At 36.8% G+C, this 22014-nt stretch overlaps 1 pseudogene; it reads right to left on the reverse strand.

Annotated features, from left to right (window-relative positions):
- Nucleotides 1–1915: 1915 nt before the first annotated feature.
- Nucleotides 1916–21629, reverse strand: LOC101673416 (annotated as a pseudogene).
- Nucleotides 21630–22014: the final 385 nt, after the last annotated feature.

Here is a 22014-nt window from a genome sequence, read left to right on the forward strand (position 1 = left end):
CTAAGGCTGCTTCTCCTGGGTAGTGAGGGTAAAGCCTCGAACTGAAATTTTTTTTTGTGGGGACTCTGTTGTTTCAGCATCTTCAGCCTAGGGTGCATCCATCTCTGAGATCCCTTGAACTTATTCATAAGGCTTTATACACACTAGGATCTGGCCCTGCTAGCCAGATCATTTTTTCCTTACAAAGTGGTACCTCTCCCTGGGGAACATGAGTGCTCAGGTTATGCTTGGCACATTGCTTTTCCAAACTAAATGTTGGAATAAATATTATCAAGTTCTCTGAAAACAAAAAACAAAAAACAACCAAACAACCAAACAAATTTTTATTGAAGTTGCACTGAATCTTACAGATTTGTCTTTCTATAGTGAATATGGTATAACTTTTGATTTTTGTAAACTCTTCTTTGATATTTCTTAACAAATCTGTATATTTTTCACAGTAAAATGGCTGCCTGGCTTTTCTAAAAATATCTCTAAGGTATTAGATATTTTTTAATACTATTGTAAAAAGCCTTAATTATATATCCCACTTATTTGGTAAAGGTATATGGAAATGCAATTGGCTTGTACATCATCAACTTATCTTGACAAAACTTTCCTGCCTTCTAATAATTGTAGATTATTTTGAGTTTTCTGTGTAACAGTAACACCATCTGTAAAGAAACAGAATGGTATTCTCCTTTCTTCTCCCCATCTCTAATTATTCATTTATATTACACAGACTCCTATATAAAGTAAAAGTGAATAAAGGGATGACAGTATGCCATCCTTTCCCGTTTTAGAGTCCAGTCATAAAACTTTTATTCCACTTGCATCATCTTAATCTACATGTTCCTCACAATTATGCTTGAGTTGTCATTGAAAGTTTCATGAAAAATTAAACAAAACTGTCCATCATCTTAAATTATTTCTCTGTTAACTATCTTTACAGTCATGCATGTACAGCTCAAAAATGAAAAACCCTAAAATAAGTTAAACACATTTTTTTTGTTTTACTAGTGATTGATGTATATGAAATAATAGATATTAGGAAATTTGATTTTACAGCACCTTTTCTTGTAGATTTGTTCTCAGGTTGCCCAAGACATTTAGATACAAAAAACCACAGCAAAAATAATCGAAGTACACAACAGGTAACTTTACAAAGTGTAAAATATGAACCATTTCTGCCCTTTCCTAGAGCCAAATGGGTCACAATTTTCTGTAAAGAAAACATTTCTGTAGCTGTAGTGAAAAGTGTGGCCATTGAAAAAAGGTACAGCAGGGGGAATATAGTCAGTGGTATTGTGATAGAGTTGTATGGTGACAGATAGAAGATCCAGTTGTGGTGAACACAAAATAACGTCTAGAGTTGTCCAATCAGTATGTCGTCTACCTGACACAGATGTAATATTGCGCATCAGCTATACTCAAAGTGTGCACACTGAGATTGTGTATTCCACAAATACACTTCACTTAACATGTGATAGCCACTGAGATATAGTCACAGTGTACCTGTACCCACAGTACTGTGTCAAACATAAGTTGTATAAAAGTTCCATATTCCTATATGGAGCTCCTCAAAAGCAGACAGATCCCAAGGAGTGCTCTTGTTCTGTTGAGCACAGGATGATGTATGGAAGTGTTGAATCGGTAGATGGTACACCTGAAACTAATATAACACTCTGTTAACTATAATGGAACTAAAATAAAAACTTAATTAACAACAAATAAATAAATAAATAAATGTAGGTACGTCAAAAAAGAAAGACAACTCTCTACATGTTAATTAGCTTTACTCCTCTAATATTAAACATAAAAGTCACAAAAGGAAGATAAAAATTCAAACAGAAGTAACAAAAACCTATCACAATCACAAACAAAAACCTATTTGGGTTAGTTTGGTCAGACCAAACGGTCTACTCTCTGTAAATTTTTAGAATAAGGCAGACAAAATTTGAAAGGCTAGTGAATTTTCCCCTCTTTTCCCTCCTTCAGCTTTGTTTCTTTGCTCCAAGGTCAAGTTGCCTCTCAGTTGCTGCATTATTAGCCTGCTGTCCTTGTATGTCTCTTCACTCAGTGTATCAAGTTCAGCAATGGTCCCCTCAAAAGCTGTCTATGCAAGATGGCAGGCTTGCTCAGAGGAGTTCAGACCTCATAGTAGAGTACAGAAAAGTTGAGGATGAGACCCAATCTGATAGGATGTGTCCATTGGCTCTTCGTTTCTGCTGACTTCAAACTTGTTGGTATGGGGACGCCTGGGTGGTTCAGTTGGTTAAGCCACTGCCTTCAGCTCAGGTCATGATCCCAGAGTCCTGGGATCGAGTCCCACATCGGGCTCCTTGCTCAGTGGGGAGCCTGCTTCTCTCTCTGCCTCTGCCTGCCGCTCTGCCTCCTTGTGCGCTCTCTCTCTCTCTGACAAATAAATAAATAAAATCTAAAAAAAAAAAAACAGAAAAAAAAAAAACCCCACAACTTGATGGTATGCTTGTGGTGACTGATCCACAATCCCTTTCCTCTCAGCACCAGAAGCAACCCAGACACGTAACAGTAAGACTCATCTTTCACTTACAAATAGAAGATTTTGCTCTCTGCTTGTGGAGCAGCGTGATCAAGAACTTCTCCAGAAGTGATAGTATATCATTGTAGATGTACTCTAAGCTTTGTCACAGTTTTCTCTCTGTAATCATGAATAATCCTCCCCCCCACCACTTTAGCATCTCCTATCTTTAGCTTGGTACTTGAGATAACTCTTTAAAATGACCTATGGCTTTTTACAACATTTTTCACAAGTAACTGAGAAAAAGATGCTTTCCTCATTGGAGATAATTCAGCTCCTTATTTGGTTACGGACAGGATGCAGACTGCCATGTCTTCATATTGTTTAGCCTGCTTGGTCAGTTTTGCTTCTGTTCCAGCTTAACTTTCCCTTTTTGTGTCTGAAGTCGTTGGTAGAAGACGATAGGTCTCAGGAATTTCTGCCTTTTTGTTTTCAAAAGATATTTTATCAGATTAATGGTGTCCTCATCTATTTCTGAATTACTAAGAGTTATTTTTTATTTTAAAAGATTATTTATTTATTTATTTGACAGAGAGAGAGAGAGAAATCACAAGTAGGCAGAGAGGCAGGCAGAGAGAGAGGAGGAAGCAGGCTCTCTGCTGAGCATAGAGCCCGATGAGGAACTTGATCCCAGGACCCCGGGATCATGACCCTAGCAGAAGGCAGAGGCCCAACCCACTGAGCCACCCAGGAGTCCAAGAGTTGTTTTTTTAAATTAGGAATTTAGTTTGAATTTTATCTAATGTTTTTCCTAAACCTATTTGAAAGAGTCATGTTGTTTTTCTCTTTTAATACCATAATGTGGTGAATTGTATTTGCAGATTTTCTAATATAAGCCTGAAGAAGAGCAGTCTTACACATTTTCTTTTTGTAAATTTCTTTTAATTGTCTTATTTTCCCATAAAAAGGCATATTTTTCAGTTTTTAACTTTATTAAAAAGTATATGATGCTACATGTAATAATTTAGGGCTCTTCCTCCTATAGAATAATATATTGTTAATGTTCTTACTTATTATTATATTTAGCTAAAATTCATTCATTTTGACTGTTGCTTCATATTTGATTTTGAAAATAAATAATTTATCATATGCTTGGGCATATTAATTATGGGACTTTTTATAAGTCATAATAATAAAGACAGTATGTAACTGGCACAGGGGTAGAAAATTGGCCAATGGGATGGAACAGAGAGCTAAGAACTAGACTCAGGCATCCACTGGAATTTAGGTACATCAGAGGTGGCCTCTCTCAACAGTAAGGAAAGGTGAGAGAATTCAGTAAATGAAACTGGATGATTGGTTACCCAGAAAAATAAAATCATCATCAGATAGATTAAGGATTTTAATATTTAAAAAACCTGTGAATGTCTCAGTAGAACATATTGGTGAACATATTTTCAGGCACAAAAACGTTAACAATATTTGACAATATAAAAATTTAAAAACTTAGTTCGTCAAAAAATAATCCTAAGTGAAAACACGAGTTACAACTGGGAAAACGTCATCAGCAACAAACAGAGTCAAAAGGAAATTTTATCAAGACGAGTTAACAAACTCTTGTAAAATTAGTGTGTAAAGCATCAGCAACTAAGAGAAAACAAGGGGCAAAGCACATGAAAAAGCATTTCACAACAGAACACGTACAAATGGCTAGCAAATACATTAGAAGATGACTGACCTCATTGTCAGGGCAATGTAAAGCAAAACTGACAGAACTTTTAGAACGTCTGATTGCACCCAGTGTGGGAACCTTCTATACCTTATACATTGCAACGAGGGTGGGAGTGGGTGTGTGAAATCTGAAACCACTGATCTCCGCATCAGTGTGATTGTCTCTTTAAAAAATTGGGGTGAAAAAAGTACATACTGTATGATTCCATTTACATGACAGTCCTAAGCTACAATGAGAGAAGCAGAGAAGTAGGATCCCGGGCTGGAGGTGAGGGCAATATACTAACTTGCGGAGGAGCTCTAAGAACTTCTCAGGATTGTGTTTGTGTTCCATTTCTAGATTGTGGAGGTAGTTACCCAAGACCAGATATTTGTCAAAATTCATTGAATTGTATGTTTGGAATGGATATGCTTTATTTCCTATAAATTATACCTCAATACAATTGACAAAAATTTAAAAAAATAGGGTTTTCCTTTTGGTGGTGTATCCACAAATCTATTACATTGAACATACAATCCAGTCACATAAATTTAGATAATACACAATAGAAGGCCACAGCTGGAACAGTTGGATGATGCACTATTTAAGTCTGAGCCCTTTAAAATCATTTAAAATTTCAAAAGTAACATGTCTGCCCATACTATTTATCTAGGCCACTTAGAAAAATCTAAATAAAGATTAATTGGCATGTCTTAATACCGGTATATGTTTGCAATATTTTCAATAAAGACACATATTTATTATTTCCCTGATATTTGAAAGTTGATCAGAAATAGAGATTTACATGATTCTTCATCTGCTATTTATTGTTAATACATACTGAGAAAATAACAGATAATCTGAAATTTTCAGGATGTCCGTGGGATGTTTGCAGATATGGGTAATGTCTGATTCTAGTACCCTGGGGATCTTTACTTTTTTTTTTTAAGATTTTATTTATTTATTTGACAGACAGAGATCACAAGTAGGCAGAGAGGCAGGCAGGGAGAGAGGAGGAGACAGGCTGCCTGCTGAGCAGAGAGCCCAATGTAGGACTCGATCCCAGGACCCTGGGATCATGACCTGAGCCAAAGGCAGAGACTTTAACCCACTGAGCCACCCAGGTGCTCCTTCCATAACGGTCTAAGGCAGACTCAGGGATGGAGGAAGAGACATGCAGGGAAGGAACAGATATTTCTGTAGAGATTGCTTAAAAATAGAATCTTAAAAAAAAAAATCACTTGCTTCTCTGAAAATGACTGAACTTTATACAATTATATAGACATCATTTCCTAAGAATGCCACATAGTAATCACTATAATTTCTTTGATAGAACTGATTAATAAAGATACCTGTACTACGGCTCTAATACATGAACTAACTGTCAGATATTGTCCAGACTATTTTCTTGTACTGAAATCCATTGCTTGAGCAGTAGTAGAAAGGGTGTAATTGTAGGAATCAGGTAGGCTGGGGTTCACGTTCTATCTCTCTGTTCTCTTCATTCCCTCAACAGATTAGATGATGCCCATCTACATTGGTGAGGACAATCTACTTCACTGTGTTCACAAATTCAAGTGCTAATCACTTCCAGAAATACCATCACAGACATCTAGAAATGTTTATCCAAATATCTGAGCACCTCAAAATCCAGCCAAATTGACACATAAAATAAACCATCACAAGAAACACATACTCATTTTAACAGTGATATTACTACCAAAAGGGCCAAGAACTAAAATTAGTCTAATGCTGGTCTTCTCATTGAGAATCAAGAGCATGTTTACAATTATTTACACAAAAAGCAAAATGTTTCTTCTCTTATTGTCTGAAACCCACGTTTTCCAAACTGAAAGTGACCTAGAAATTATCTAATCCAATCCTTCGTTTGTAAATATGAAAGTATTGATGCTTCAAATGTTCATGTTTTCAGTTAATGAATTCCAGAGCTGGAATTGGAATCTAATCTCCTAACATACAATTTATGTTCATCTCAGAATATGACACTGAAGATCTTAACAAAAGATAAAAAAAAAGTTACACTTAGTAGCTATTTCGTGTTGAACAAGTAACCTAAATTTTCTATATATTGGCTTCCTCTTCTATAATTCGAAGATAATGATAATAACAGTACATATTTTAAATGTTTTAGTATGTTTACAATATTAAATGAAATAATAAAAACAAGGCACTTACCACAGAGTAAGGACTTAACAATAGGAGAATTATAAAGAGTCTATTGAGAGATAATTTTTTTCCAATTAAGTGTTTCTATCATGACATTTTGTGATATAGTTTTGTCCTGTGCTTTGGAAGACGAATTTTCTACCTGAGAGGGATGGATTCAAAATCCTTCTCACCCTAGAAAATAACCTGTAGAAACAGGTTCTCAGTGGACTTGTGTTGGGAAACCTATACATCAAACTGAAAATGATTAACTGAGGAAAGAAAGAACAAGTTGATTTTTATCTCTTGAAGAGGTATCAACAACCCTGAGTGTAACTGATCCTTTTCACTAATACTCTGTCTATTCCTGTCAAAGCCCAAGAAAATCTGCTAGGCTGTGTCTGTGGCTGGTGATCTCATCTCATCCCTCCACTGACATCTCATCCCTCCACTGACAGGCTCTTCTTACCATCTCTCTGGGTTTTTTTCCCTTCCTGTGCTTTTTTTGAACAACATCTATATATTTTCCTTCTCTTCAGTTGGAAACAAACAAAAGTAAACTAAACTAACTAAAAATAACAATGCAAACATTCCTCTGTGAAACAAAACCACCTTGGAATATATATATTTTGTATCATGATAGAACAAGAAGCTTTTCCTCCATACCAGTATTTATAATTCTAAAGAAGAATAGCATTGACCAAAAGTTAGGAAACATTATAAAAATGTTACAAAGATGTAGGAACTTTCCAGGAAATGTTAATTATTATCATCACTAAACTGGAATAATTTATTAGCCAGATTTGGATTGTCCTACCCTTCTAAATGACCCACTAAGTCATTTATCAACTTAGTTAACATTTTTTTTTTGGTATGAGAACCAATTTATGGAAAAAAAATATAGTTAGTGACGTTTAACTTTTTGACCTTTAGTAACAAGTTTAAAAAATATGTATCTTTAAAAAGATGATAAATGGTTATTTTAAAACAATCAAATAGTAAAATAAAATAAAATAAAATATGACTAACATCAAGCAAAGTGTGTTATTTAACAGGTAACAAAACACATTCATCCTATTTTACTTTACTGAATCCCAAGGGAACAGGGTATATTTATACAAATTAGACTGCCTATTTATCGTAAAAAATCATTCCAATGAGAAGATAATTTTGCTTTATATCTCAGAGAAGTAGCAAGATAAAGGTAGCTTTCTAGAAAGCTCTTATCCTGGGGTGACTTAGTGGTTCAGTGTGTTAAGTGTCTAACTCTTGATTTTGGCTCAGGTCATGATCTCAGGGTGGTAAGGTCAAGCCCCTCCTTGGGCTCTGTGCTAAGCCTGCTTAAGATTCTCTCTCACAGTCTCCCTCTGCCCCTAGTGCTCCTGCTTGCATTTCTCTCAATACATACATACATACATACATACATACATACATACATAAAGCTCTCATCCTGAAATTAAATTGGAGGCTACATTCTGAATCTGTATGATCTCTATTTGATCACGAGTTGGTCACTGCTGGTACATAAGTGTAGATTACACCAATTACCTTCTGAGGTCTTGTTTTCACTTCTACTTCTTTGTTTAATTAGTTGAATCTCATTGCCAGTCAGGAGTAGAAGCCTCAAGGTTTATCCTTCTTCTTAGATCTTTTTAGATCTTCTCTTTCTAGATCTTTAAGTGTTCTTACCACACACACACACACACACACACACACACACACAGAGGTAACAAAGCAGGGTGATGAATATGTTAATAAGCTTGATTGTGGTAATTATTTCTCAATGTACACATATATTAACATGTCACATTGTTCACCTTCAATATGTATGATTTTTATTTGTCAATCTTATCTCAAAAAAGTTGGAAACTCACAATTATGGAAGGATATAGGAAAAAGGAAAAAGGAAAAAGCTATAGCCATTTCTCTACGGAAGTTTCTGTTTAAAGGAGAATGCACAAAGTCTTTAAATATTTAAGACATCTCTAAAAGGCGGAAGTGGAGAGACACAAATCACAACTATAAAACCCTTCAGCTGATTAGGTCAGAGCTGAGGAACCATTTTATTTTCTTTCTCAAGTCCTAATCTTTTTCTCTTAATTTTATTCTCTTACAGCAATGTGCGTCAGAAGCCAGATCACCTAAATTCTGGTTCACTAATCTTGTCTACCATTTTTCAATCACTCTTCTCTCATATCTCCTCTGTGATATCCTGGCTCCATACCAAACCCTCTCTGCCCCCGTCTTAGAAGTGTGATAGAAACCCAGATTTCTATTACAGAAGGACATGCATACAGGTTAAACTAACCAACCAAACATATATACGATGCAGTTTGTTCTGCTCTAAATGTAGAGATTAACAGGGTTTAATGGTGTGTCATATATTGAAAACAAATAAAAAAACTATGAACAAGGCTTCAGTTTTATTATAATCTGCCACCTACTGAATTCATGATTTTGAACAATTCTTTCACGTTTCTGAACTTGAGTTGTTATGTCAGTAAAATGAGAAAAAATAGAAGATATCTACTCAGCAGGTTATATGTAGTCATTTTGCATATAATATATGCAAAAACATCTCTATATGGTAGGTATTCAAAAAGCCTCCATTTCCAGTATTTTCTATGATGAAACTAATTTATATTTTCATAAATTGCCATTTTAGCTTTTGACTAAAAATGATTGAATCCTAATTTCAGGGAAAGTGTCTTGAATCCAATTCCAGTACCTTGATTGCCAAAGCGAAAAGCGAGTGCTAAAACTGTCAAGTGACGGCAAGTGATTCAACCTTCTTTTTGCTGGATTGTTTTCTGGTTAAGTTAACACACATTTCAAAACTCACCCAGAATCGTTGCCTTTTGGCTTCGACTCTAAACTTAAAGTGATGATATTTCAAGGAAAACCGAAATGCAAAGGGATGTTATGTTGCATTTACTTTAGGGTTCATTCACTATGACTTTTACATGACTTGTTAGACATTAGCCTCCCTGTTTTGAAAAGGCCAGGAACATCAGGGTCTGTGCAGAGGGTGAAAACCATTAGTCTGCACTTTATCACTGTCATCCAGCTGCAGAATGGCCGTATTTTACATTCCACAGGTAATGGAGGATGTCAGAGCTGTTTCAACTCTTACACAGGTCAAAACTTCACAAAGACTCAGGGTTTCTGATTTTAGGCGAGGAGCACTTCTCTGCCCCAGTTCCTCAAATAGCCTTCACCCACTCTGCAAGGAGACTGTAGTGATTATTGTCTGTGAGTGTGCTTTGTAACCTATTAATGAACTTTGGGGTAGAATTGATTCCTAACTTATAGTTCAAATATCTAAGTCATTAGAAGGCAGAGCCAAACTTTGCTTCAACTTTCTTCCTTGAAGTGGATTTTAACCAAGATTAGGTATCACAATAACATCGTGTTGTCATATCAGTCTTCACATCAACTCGTAGATGTGTGGGATTTCAGAGACTGACATGACAGCATGTTCACTCGATACAGCCCTGATCTCACGTGTGCCCACCTGAGCACAGCCCAGCTGGCTGAGGCCCCCAAACAGTGACTTTGGGTTTCTTTGGGCACCGAGCAGAGATTCTATTGCATTCCATTACATCTTATCGCACTTTTCATTTTTTATTCCATTATGGCAAGTTCATCTTCCCCGCATTCGGGTAGAGGCTACTGATAGGTAATAAATATCAGCATCACATCTACTCAAAAGGGGAGAAATCTAACGAGTAGAGAAGGAAGTAGACCATAGCTGCTGCTTCTTTTCATACTCACAGATTTTCTGCAACTTTAGGGGATTTGTTAAGATCCTCAGTGTAATATTCTGGGATGAACATAAATTGTATGTTAGGAGATTGGATTCTAATTCCAGCTCTGGAATTCATCAACTGAAAACACAAGCATTTGGGGCATCAATATTTTCATATTTACAAACGAAGGATTGGACTAGATAATTTCTAGGTCACTTTCAGCTTGGAAAACATGTTTTTCCAACAATAAGAGAAGAAACATTTTACTTTTTGTGTAAGTAATTGTAAACATGCTCTTTATTCTCCAGGAGAAGACCAGCATTATACTTTTTAGTTTTTGGCCTTTTTGGTAGTGATATCACTGTTAAAATGAGTATGTGTTTCTTATGATGGTTAATTTTATGAGGTGCTCAGATATTTGGATAAATATTTCTAGATGTGTCTGCGATGGTATTTTTGAAAGTGATTAGCACTTGAATTTGTGAACAGAGTGAAGTAGATTGTCCTCACCAATGTAAATGGGCATCATCTAATCTGTTGAGGGAATGAAGAGAACAGAGAGGTGGAGGAAGGGAGAATTCTTTTTGCCTGACTGTTGAGGGGACACATTGATCTTTTCCTGCCCTTGAACTGGGACTTAACACCATTGGTTCTACTGGTTCTCAGGCCTTCAGACTTGGACTAGAATTACCCCACTGGCTTTCATGGGTATCTAGCTTGAAGAAGACTGTGGGAATCCCCAGCCTCCATAATCATGTGAGTCAATCACTTATTTTACATATATATCTCATGGGTTCTGTTTTTCTAGAGAACGCTGAGTAATATACTTTTCTTTGCAAAAACTGGAGTTTTCAAAATTATTGACGAATTAATAATTCTTACTTCTGACTATACATGTTCACATGACCTTCAAAACACTTTCGTACATATTACCTTGTTTTTTCCCTTTTCCTTTTGTTAGAAAATATGAATTGCTTCATACCACTGGACAGGTATTACCACCCCCATTCTAAGGACAATGAAGTCAAGATGAGGAATACTTAGGTAGCTTAACAAAGAATTTGTGGTTAGTTAACAGCAGGAGATGTAATACAATTTAAGTCAGCTAAATGTTAATCATATATATGCTTATTTTATTTTTAAAATCAACATCTTATTATGAAATATAACATACAGAAACATACATAATACTTAGTTTAACAATAGCTGTAATGAGAACACCTGTGTAATGATCACAGCCGTGAAGTATTAGAACATTACGGGCATCACAGAAGGCCCTCTCTCTCCTCTGTGCCAGTTATCAGCTGATTGCTTCTCGCCTTGAAACCCCCCACCCCCAAATCTCTTCCGCAACAACAGAGCTTTAAGCATCCCCTCCACCCCACCCCCGATTCCCGCCGCCTTTGGTGCCCGTGTGATATTAAGCGTCATCGGTAGAGGGAGCTAGAGGGGCTTTGAAAGAGGAAGGGGTTTCCCTTCCGGGGCGTGCAGTCTTTGGCCCGTGTGGCCTCTAGGCCTGGGCCCCGTGGCCGACACAGGATTCCCAACCGGGTGACGTCGCAGCTCCCTCTGTGTCTACCACAGCACCTTGACCCGTCTGGACCCCAGAGGGATGGTTCCGGCGTCCCCGTGACGGTGAATCACTTCCGCCTCGATAAAGCCGTGACCTTCGCCGTGCTGTGGGCTACCGCTGCCACCCTTGCTTAACAAGGCGTGAACCCCAGTCTGGAGGAAGGACACCCCTCCCACGTTGGTGCTTCCGTGTGTACCTCCCTCAGCCGTAAGGGGTTTTTCAGAATTGTACTTACAGGTTTATAATCCCCTCCCCCTTTTTTAAAAAAGATTTTATTTATTTATCTGACAGACACGGCGGGGCAGGGAACACAAGCAGGGGGAGTGGGAGAGGGAGAAGCAGGCCTCCCTCCAAGCAAGGAGCCCAGTGCGGGGCTCGATCCCAGCATCCTTGGTTCATGAGCCGAAGACAGACGCTTAACGCCTGAGCCCACCCCGGGGGCCCCTCATTTCTCCTCTGTTACAGTTGTTTGGGATCCTGACGGGTAAGTCTCACAAATCACAGATTCCCTCATTTCCACCCAGAAGCAGCTACTCTCCTAACTCATTTGAAATGATTTGCTGGAGCTCCTTTATAAGTTTCCTACTCATGTATACTTTTTTTTTTTTTTTTTTTTTTTTTTTTTAATGGTGAACAAGTTTGAAAAATTCCCTGCCAGTGCAGGTTGGTGGGGGGGGGTGTGCAATGCTGGCAGTGGCCGACCATATTACATATGAGTATTACACGTATTACATACGAGTGGACGCCTGCAGGACCAGAGGGCAGCTGAGCATGCCTGTTCTTCACACTTAGGGGTGCGCCTGTATCATGACTGTGGAGGTAAGAGTACTATGAGTGTGTTTTAACTGTGCACACATGTGTGCGAATGTGTGCGTGTGCACGCAGGTGTGGGACTGGGTGGAAGCAAGGAAGCTGTCTGCCCAGGGAGCTCCAGCTCCTAACCTGTAAAGACCCCCACTTGTGAGTTCAGCTGAAGTCTGGTGAAGTGGGGAGTTTCCTTTCTCTTGGTGTGAAGGGCTGGGTGTTGGGTTTCATCACATTTTTTAAACATAGTTTCATTTTTTCTTTTTTTTAGAACTTTATGGTAACACAATGTCTATAAACTTTTGTTACTTGCTCTCTTTTGTTCAAAATGATGTTTTTTAAAGACACTAATGTGGCTGTGCCCATGGTCTGCTTTATTTATGTATCCACAGTGTGTTTTCCATTCTAAAGTTGTGTGCATTTGGATTGCTTCCAATGTTTGACAATTACGAACAACTGTGCTTTCAACATTCTTGTACCTGTTGCAAATAAGCACGTTTATCTCTGTAGACTATACACAGGGGTGAAATTTCTGAATTAAAGGGATTACCTCTTCCACCTTTCTAGATTATGATATATTGTTTACCAAAGAGGTAAACAAAGAGCTTTATCAAAGAGGTACCAATTTATAGTCCTTCCAGCCGTGTAGAAATCTAGTAGCTCTATATGCTTGTTAATATGTATTAGTATGAAGTAAAATATTATTTTGCATTTTCCTGACTTCAGAAGTTTAGTGCCTTTAGTGTATGTCTATTAGTAATTTGATTTCCTCTTTTATGAAGTGTTCTTTTAAGTCTTTTACCTGTTTTACTCTCTGGTTGTCTGACTTTTTAGAGTTTTCTTTTTTATCATAAATAATCTGGATAAAAATCCCTTTGTCAGCTATGTGTTGCAGATACCTTTTTCCATTCCATGGTTCTTTGCTTTTTAAAAAGGGTATCTTTTGAAGAAGACAAAATTATGATCATAAGTTTAATGTAGTTGACCTTATTAATCTTTTTCTTCATGGCTACTGCTTTTTGTGTTTTAAGATACCAAAGATATTAATATATTCTTCCATATTCTAAAAGCTTTATGGTTTTGCCTTTCACATTTAGGTTTTTAATTTACCTGGAATTGATTTTTTAATATGGCATGAATGCTTTTGCTATTATGCTATAATTTCTAAGAATCAAATGTGCACAAGGTCACTGTTACTGTTTAGTTTATGCATGCACAATTTTGGGAGAGCTAGCCTCATAGAGAAGGGTGCTTAACTGGGTGGGTGGGGGTGGAGACTTTTTAAGAAACCCATAATTAAGCTCTTATTGATGGGAAGTACTTTACTTCCATAACTTCAGAAGTGCTAATTTTATAGCACTTCAGGGTTGGAGAGTTCAGGGTTGGAGAGTTGAAAGAGGTTGGCCAAGGTCACACAGTAATAATCAAGTTGAGCAAGGATTCAAATTTTTACCATTGGACTCAAAAGCTTCTGCTATTTTGTCTCTCTAGTGAAGGTGTGTGTGTGTGTGTGTGTGTGTGTGTGTGTGTGTGTGTTCCCTTCTTATTTTCTTTGCTTTTCCATACTTTTAATTTGACATTGGATTTTCCAGGGATAACAGACTATCTCTGATTCCCATTCTGAGTTTTGCTTATGCCCAAAGTTACCTCACTTTGCTTATAAGCGTTTTCTTACATTTTTAAAATAGTCCCATATGCAATTATGCTTCTCTTTCTGTTTGTTACATTGTCTTTCAGTAAAAAGTTTTCACTCAATAAATATAGAAATTTGACTATTTCCTAGAGTTTGAATTCTTATTCTATATGCAAGGGCCCCAGAACCTGCTCTGGTTGCCTAGCTATGTCCCTGGAGCTCTGGGGGCTCTGACAAATTCCCACATAATACACATTGGAAGTTGCTGGGCTAAGCACTCCAGGTTTTCCTTCCCTCCTCTCACACAAACTTCAGCCAGAGAAACTCTGATTTATTTGTTGTATTTGTTTGGACTCCCAGTTAAAATTTCATTTGAATAAAGGTTTTTGCCACTAAAAATGTCTGAAAACAACTGGACAATCATTGTGAGTAATTTTAGGATGCGACAGGGTGCTTTCAGTTATCTGGTTATAAGAGTATTAAAAAAATTTGCTGGAGAAAATTAAATTTACAAGGTTTTTAATTCTATAGTTAATAAGTAAATTTAGTAAGATCAACCCAAAAAGTCAATATTATTTACATGTTAATAACAAACAATTGGAAGATGAAATAAAAAAATATAAGACCAGAATAAAGCCCAAAATACTTAGGAAGATATTTTTAAAAAGACATGAAAGACTTCTCTCTGAAAACAACAAATAATTGCTACCAGATTTCAAAACATGTTAATAATTTGGAGTTGTATTATGTTCATGGGGTGAAAAATTCAGTATTGTTAAGGTATATGTTCTCACCAAATTTACATCAACACTATCATAATAAAAACCTTACTCTCTTTGGTCTTCCATCTGCCCCTGGATCTTGCTCTAATAATTCCTTATTACTTTGTTATTTCTTCAATGCCATCAAGCTATGTATTTGTATAAGTATATGCATACTTAACATCCTCTGGCTGAGCTAAAATAGAGTACCCAGTCTATGTTTTCTCCACTTTGGTACCATTGACTCAGGGGGCTGGATAATTCTTTGTTATTGGAGGCTGTTTTGTGTGTTGAATATGCAGCAGCCTCCTTGTACTCTACCCATATGGTACTGTCCTCCCATTTGTGACAAACAAGAATGTCTAGTTATTGCTAAATGTCCCTTGTGAGGTGAAATTGCTCCTAGTTTAGAACCACTGACTTGACATATCATTTGTTGAAGCAAAAATCCCAACTTGTCAAATACTTTTTTCTTCCTGTCATTCCATTTATTGTTTTCCAACATTGTTTTTTATCCCAATTCTTGCCAACTGCTTTATTACAGATGGAAACATTTGTGATGATTATATCCCTTTAAATCATCAATTTATTTCCCATTAGTTATAAAATTAATTCCAAATCTTGTAGCATGGCATGAAAGCCCCATCTACTTCTCTGTTTCTTGTCTGACCATACCGGGTTTTAGATGACTATTCTTCCTGCATTGCTTAAAAAAAAAAAAAAAAAAAATTCTTGGCTTATAGCACTGTATGGTTTTTTATTATGTCTGTGCTACCTTTCTTCCCTTGATCTGTGAATCATATATTTCTTATGTGTCTCTTCAAACCCTCTAGCACCCATTTCTGACTTGAGACACTGTGTGTCAGTAGTTTTGTGGTGGCTTCAAGGAATTTGACACAAGTGTGGGCCTGTATGTGTATGTTTCATATCCTGCCATGGATTTCTCTGATGTTGTCATGTGAGATGCTAGTGGAAATTTGTCTCATAGTCATGAATGGGATGAATGGGTACAGGAGAAGTCAGTGCATGTGGGAGCCTTTTTTTTTTTCCACTTTAAAAATTTTTATTTCAATTCCAGTTAGTTAACATACAGTGTTAGTTTGAGTTGTAAAATAGAGTGATTCAACAGTTCCATATATCATCCAGTTCTCATCAAGACAAGTGCACTCATTAATCCCCATCACCTGTTTAATACATGTTCTCACATCCTCCCCTCTGGTAGTCATCAGTTCTCTATATTTAAGAGTCTGTTTCTTGGTTTTGTCTCTCTTTCTATTTTTTCTCATTTGTCTTGTATCTTAAATCCCACATATGATTGAAACATATTTGTTTTTCTGACTGATACACTGTGCTTAGCATTAGGCTCTCTAGCTCCGTCCATGTCATTGCAAATGGCAAGATTTCATTCTTCTTTAGGGCTGAATAATATTCCATTATTTATATAATCACACACACACACACACACACACACTACATCTTTTGTATCCACTCGTGAATTATTGGATGCTTGGGTTGCTTCCATATCTTGGCTATTGTAAATAATGCAGCTGTACACATAGGGATATATGTATTCTTTTAAATTAGCATTTTTTTGTTCTTTGGGTAAATACCATTCTTGACCAATAGGAAATATAAATAAATGTTTCCTCCTTCACCCTCTAGGTAGTTGGTTTTGAAAATATTGTAAAAAGTTCCTGAGAGGGGCACCTGGGTGGCTCAGTGGGTTAAGCCGCTGCCTTCGGCTCAGGTCATGATCTCGGAGTCCCGGGATCGAGTCCCGCATCGGACTCTCTGCTCAGCAAGGAGCCTGCTTCCTCCTCTCTCTCTCTGCCTGCCTCTCTGCCTACTTGTGATCTCTCTGTCAAATAAATAAATAAAATCTTTAAAAAAAAAAAAGTTCCTGAGAAATTTCCACATAATAAAGCACCAGTCACTCGTCTTGGTATCCAACCCAATAACATATGCTTATATTGGTTTTTCCCACCTTCTTTGTTTTACTCCTGTTCTTATATGTGCTTCTTAGGATAAATTCTCAAACAGACTACCTGCATTTAAGCCTTAGTCTCAGGGTCTGCTTTTGGTTGGTCTAAAACTAAGGCAAGGGGTGCCTGGGTGGCTCAGTGGGTTAAAGCCTCTGCCTTCAACTCAGGTCATGATCCTGGGGTCCTGGGATCAAGCCCCGCATGAGGCTCTCTGCTCAGTGGGGAGCCTGCTTCCTCCTCTCTCTCTGCCTGCCTGACTACTTGTGATCTCTGTCTGTCAAATAAATAAATAAATAAATCTTAAAAAAAAAATAAAATAAAACTAAGGCAACCTGGCTAACTTTTGCTCATCCTTTAAAATAGCTTCTTCATCTTCATCCTGTTAATTCTCTATTTGTTTTCTCAATCATCTTTTTTGGTCAGTCTAAGGCTGAGAACTAATTCATGTGAGGATATAAATTGAAAGAAAACATGTTTCCTCTGAGGCTAGAGAAAGTCCTGAAAAATACATGGAATCACATGTCAGAATTTGTGCAAATTAAATTACACTATCATATTAAATAGTCTTATTCTCCATCAGTCAGTAAGCAAGAGAGGACTTGAGGATACTGAAGACTTGTAAAGGAAGGAGAAACTGAACTAGATCTTCCATGAGGAATGATATGGAATCCACTAGAACTGAAGAAAGTAATCACCAGATAGTGTAAAGCATCCACAGAGGAATGGATGTATATATGACAGGGAATAATATATATATTATGTATATATATATTTTTAATTAGTATACATATATAGTCCCCTCAATGCCCATCCCAGATTCTTGGGGTAAAAAGTTTTGTTTCCTGGATCAGCTGTCTACAGTCTCTTTTGTTACATAGAGTCAAGGTTATTTGCTGAGATAGAGAAAACTAAATGTACAACCAAGGAGAATGTGTTGATACTTGTCAGAAACATCTGGTAAGAAAGGCAGAGAGAACCTGGGATGATATTATCTCGTAACTGAGGGAACTGCTGCCATTCATGAAAATCTTGCAGAGATCCTTGGGAAGAAAATTTCTTTTCAATAAAAGAAGAAAAAAAAAAAAAAACCAAAAACGAACAACTATGCAGTGAAACTCAGCAGATAGAGAGGAAATCGAAGAGGAAATGCTACCAGCCTGGGAACTGGAACAGCAGACAAGACAAAGAGGTAGTATAATGCTGTGGGAGTCTACGAGAGTCCTTGAGAATGCTGAGTATGCCATAGAATCGGCAAAAACACTGACTCCTATGGTTAGCACTTTAGATTGGCATTGCTAAGGTGGGTTGTTAAGGGAAGTCCATGAGTAGAGCAACTTTTAAGTATACAATACAATGCAACACTCTGCTGTATAATAGTTCTCCTGATTACTGAAACCCTGTACCTTCTGATCATTATCTCCCTCACCTTCACACCTTGCCCAAGCCCTGGGGAGCCACAATTGTACTGTTTCTTTTGGTTTGACTATTTTAGATTCCACAAAGAAGTGTGATCATAGAGGAGGTGTCTTTCTATGATTGACTCATTTCACTTAATATAATGTCTTTCAGGTCTGGCACAAATGGCAGGATTTCCTGAGCTTTTAGTGTCATAGCCCCCCAATTAGAGGTATGCATTATACCTTTTATTTATTTATTTATCATTGACATATAATGTATTATTTGTTTCAAGGGTACAGGTCTGTGATTCATCAGTCTTATACAATTCACTGAACTCACAATAGGACCACCATCCGTGGTGTTCATCACCTTGCATTACACTTTTTAAATTAAATTTCAGTGATATTAAAAGAGTTAAAGTGAGTACTTAGAATGTGGCAAGACTTGTGCTAAATGACTTATCAACATTATCTAAACAAATACTTAGAATAACCATTTGAAGGCTATTTTTATGGTCAGAGAATGTAAATCTAGACAGGATAAGTGATTTACCTATGGGCACATATGTATGCTAATCCTAGAAATAGATACCCCTGGTCTACCTGACACAAAGTCCATGGTTGTAACTTGTAGAAAATATACAAAATATCACCAGATGGCCAGCTATGATCTAAAATAAGAAAGTCTAGGAAAAGTGAAGGAATACTCTGAGGATGGATAATTTTATATAATTTGGCCTTATTGATGACAGCATTTAGAAAGCTAACATGCATCTGCATAAAAGGGCAGTGGGAGAGTATTAGGTGGCAGGTCTCTAAATAGTATATGTGCCTACTAATTAAGATGGATAGCTGGTTATACTTCTGTTTTTGTTTATAAGGGATCATTTTCTAAATAAGGTTTGTTGAATGGCAGTTGTCATGATCAATGCTAATAGCAAATGAAATAAGTTAGTATCATTTCTTTTTGAAAAATAACATTCATTTGGATTGAAATGAACATTTAAAGCCATGAAAAGTGTAGAAAGAAACTGAGTATCATTGTAGCACTTATGAGTAAGATCTGCATCTGTGTCTAAGGGCCATGATTATACCATTGAGAAGAGTATGAAGTGCAAAAGTTAATTACTTCCTTAATTCATTCAAAAAATTTTCATGGAAGAAATTCTGAATAAAAAATACTTTATTACTTTAATTAATATTCACAGAAAATACTATATGGTAGATATTAGTATCCTCCTCTTACAAACAAAGAAACAGACTTCACCCAACATACCTGTGGTCAATGGCTGCTGGGTGGCAGGCGTGGCTTTAATGGCAGGCTTGTCTGGTTCCAAAGTCTGTGCCGTATTTCCTAAAAAGGCAGATTGCACACAGTCTTGCAAACACAGACAAAACAATCCCTGGGTGCCATCACCACATTATCCTTCCTCCTCCTTCTAACAGCAACCTATGGGGGAAACCTCATGGATCACAGGCTTGGGCAGAATGTCACACTATCTGGCAGAACGTCAGCTTAAAAGGTCAATAAACTTTGCAGTAGAGCATTCTAATCATCCACGGAAAATAAATTGCTCATATTTCTGCTGATTAAACAAAGTGAAGGCTAACTCGTTATGTTCATATTTTGGGTACATTTTCTCAGGGCCAAAAAGTTACTAGTGTGTAAATCATAGTCTGACTAGCTATTAACTTTTTTTTTTTTTAAAGATTTTTAAAATTATCTTCCCCATGAATGGGAGCTTTAAGCATGATGGAAAACCACATACACTTGAACCCAATTGGAGGACATACAGAGAAGTCACACTAAGCTGATGAGGGTATGAAAGAGTTCTATGACAGAGGAAATCCCTGAGACTACAGGTTGCTGCCATAAATACCTACCGGATGAGTCAGGCTGCAGAAGTTAGAAAAAATCAATAATTACTAAGATGCAAGGAAGACAGAGCAGGAAGAAATTGAAGGAGAACCTTTAGAATGGATTCTCAGAAAAGAGTCCTCTGGCTATAAAAACCATGAGTTTTTAGAATAATCTATCTACCACAGGAAGCTGTGTGAGTGCCATCATTTAGGACACCCAGGGATTAGACAGACTCCCAGAACCATTAAAAGTATGTATTAGCAGAAACATTAGTGGGAAATGAAGACAGTAGCTTTTGCATTGTTTACTCCTGTCAGTACAACTCAGAGGAAGTCTTCTTTGTCCTTGAGTAACATTCCAGATGTTTGTTAAAATGTGCAGATTTTCATCCCGTTGACTGAGTTATGCTTTTTTTGACCTTCATGTTTCATTGGATTTGTTCAGTTCTTATGTATCATGAAGAGTCACCTGTGTGGAGCTTGTGACTGTGACAAAGAGATAGTTTGTTTTAACATAGTCACTGTGGAAAAATTAGAACATCCAGACATGCAGTTAAATTTCACCAATATCCTAAGTACTCAGTGATGAACATGTTAACATTTCTATGAAGAAACCCCCAATATTTCAAGTGTGTGTGTGTGTGTTTATATAGGCTTGTGTTCATAGAGATTATAATTATGCTATATAGACTATTCTGCAATTTCCTTACTAATTAAGCATAATATAATCATCCCCCATGAAATTAAATAATCCTCTAAGTATTATAATGCAGATTGCATCCACAGTATTGATTTATAGCTATTAAATATTCTCAATTGCTGGACCCTGGCTTGTTTCTGATTTCATACTATTATATAAAATGGGATGCTGTCTACTCTCATACATCAATTTTCATCAAAGCTTTAATCATTTCTTTGAGAGAAATTCTTGAATTGCTGAGGTAAGGGGTTTGCACATTTCACTAATTATGTAGGTACCCTTCAGTTAGAATGGAATTTTCGGGAAAGTAGAATGCAGGCTCTGGATTCAGTCTGATTATGTGACCACAGGCTGATTCCATGTGGATGAGTTTCCTTATTTGTACAATGGGATTCCTAGAACTACTCCATGTGATGACTATGAAGATTTAATAGATAAAATAGGCAAAATAATCACTAGAGTACCTGCCAGAGAGGAAACTCATAGAAATGTTTAGTATTATTATTGTTGTGATTATTTCTAATTAATATTTCCATCAAAAGCTATTTTCCCTTACCCTAGATGACAATATTATCACAAATAATATTTGCAAATTTAATAAATAATGCTATATTATTGTTTTAATTTTCCTTTCTTTGATTTCGATAGGTAGGGTGTTTACTGTATGTGTATTGGTCATTTGTATTCTTTCTTTCGTGCCTTGCTTGGTCATGGAACTTTTTTGGCCTATTTTACTGCTGCAATTTTTAATTTACTTACTGATTGGTATAAGAGCTGCTTCTTTCCTGTCTAATAGGACAACAACCTCTTGCATGCTTTTAGGCAAAATGTGTATGACATTAAACAATTTCCAAAACAAAAACAGCCATACATTTCCTCCTACATTTTCCGGAGTACTATTCTTAGAATGTGAATCTAGCAGGACATTTTTTATACACTTTTATACACCATTCCGTAAAGATGTGTTTTCAACCTTTTAAATTCTCATTTCAATTTTAATGTCTTACATTTCTTTGACTTAATGAGTTCTTTTTTTTTTTTATAAAGATTTTATTTATTTATTTGACAGACAGAGATTACAAGTAGGCAGAGAGACAGGCAGAGAGAGAGGAGGAAGCAGGCTCCCTGCTGAGCAGAGAGCCCGATGTAGGGCTCGATCCCAGGACTCTGAGATCATGACCTGAGCCGAAGGCAGAGGC

This window comes from Mustela putorius, unplaced genomic scaffold (assembly GCF_011764305.1).
Source record: "Mustela putorius furo isolate JIRA1106 unplaced genomic scaffold, ASM1176430v1.1 tig00000421_pilon_pilon_pilon, whole genome shotgun sequence".
NCBI classification, from domain to species: domain Eukaryota; kingdom Metazoa; phylum Chordata; class Mammalia; order Carnivora; family Mustelidae; genus Mustela; species Mustela putorius.